The following is a 1,652-nucleotide window of genomic DNA, read 5'->3' as shown; positions in this document are numbered from 1 at the left end:
AGTCGCCTCCCGTTCTGTACTACGGAACCGTTCTAATAGGAGCGACGCAAGTTGCTCTGACTTAGAAAAAGGTTCCTGTAGTATTTTTGGGGTGACTTTGCGGTGACTATACAGAAGTCGTTTTGCAAGTCGCCGCCGAAGTTGTGTGCAGGTCGCCTCGGTGAGGCGACCTGCAAGTCGTGCCGCCCCTGTGTGAACCCGGCACTTAGTGTTACAAGGTCTTAGGTGTGAATGGGAAGCAGGTGTGTTAAACATGGCACCTCATTACCTGTATGATCAATGTGTGAGATACTGATCACCTAGTCCACCAGGTCCGTGGGGAAGACAACCCAATCCTCCAAAGCCTGTTGATATTCACAGAGGTTGTCAGGTGTATAAATATATATATTAGGATATCAAATTCACATAAGGGCATAATGTTCAGATTGCACTGAATGTTATGGAGAGAGGCACACACGAAGAAAAAGGATGGGGGGGGGGGAGAAAAAAAGGGGGGAAGAAAAAAGGGGGAATATAGTGCTATATAACACAATAGGGAGACATCTCGCGCTAGCCTCCATTCCGAGTTGATGCCTTCTGAGAGGAAGTAGTGTGACGTCAACACGTACAAACCGCTCTGCAGGCGGCCGTGCACAAGGAATGATCATCTGCCCAATTTTAACTACTATGTTGTAAGTGCAATTTTGTTCTTAATAAATGAGCTTTTGTACATGAATGCACTATGAGCCTTCTCCATTGTTTTTACTACCACATGCTGAGAGAGATATGTGAGTTTGAATCCATTAAGGCTGGCTGACCATCCATCCTTAGAGGTGATTTTATAGACACGCATATAATCTCTTGGTGGCATCATTCCATCTGGTAAGCGGCCAATCTTTTTGTTTGGAGCATGGTGGTGATGCTCTTTGGAACCGTTTTGTTTGCACAAGGACATTTTTTTATGAACTGCATGTGGGAAGTTGGAGCCACACATCTGTTTTTATGCAAACATAAGAATCGACTGCCCTAGGCAAGACCAGCTACTTGCACCCCCCCAAAAGAAAAAGTAACACTTCAAAATGTTTAAAATAGCAGAAAATGACCTAATATAAGCAGGGCCATGGCAGGGATTTGTCTACTTTCGCATAAGGTGCAAGTTTAGCAGAAGAGAGGGGGGGTGACAGAGAGAGAGGGGAGAGATAGAAAGGGGGGAGGTGACAGAGAGAGAGGGGGGGGTGGACAGAGAGAGAGGGAGAGATAGAAAGGGGGAGGTGACAGAGAGAGAGGGGGGGTGTCAGAGAGAGAGGGAGAGATAGAAAGGGGGAGGTGACAGAGAGAGAGGGGGGGTGTCAGAGAGAGAGGGAGAGAATAGAAAGGGGGAGGTGACAGAGAGAGAGGGGGGGTGACAGAGAGAGAGGGAGAGATAGAAAGGGGGATGGTGACAGAGAGAGAGGGGGGGTGTCAGAGAGAGAGGGAGAGATAGAAAGGGGGGAGGTGACAGAGAGAGAGAGAGAGAGAGAGAAGGGGGGAAGTGTTTTTTATATGTATGTTACTAAAGCAGCTGTGTCCGTACATGCATCTTCAATTGTTATGTCTTGGATAACCAATTAAAAATTTGGATGATTTAGAAACTGGATGAAAAATTTAGCACTGGGAAACACTTTTTGAAAGAT

The sequence above is a fragment of the Aquarana catesbeiana genome, linkage group LG02 (genome assembly GCF_042186555.1).
Source record: "Aquarana catesbeiana isolate 2022-GZ linkage group LG02, ASM4218655v1, whole genome shotgun sequence".
NCBI lineage: Eukaryota > Metazoa > Chordata > Amphibia > Anura > Ranidae > Aquarana > Aquarana catesbeiana.
This window is presented reverse-complemented; position numbering follows the sequence as displayed.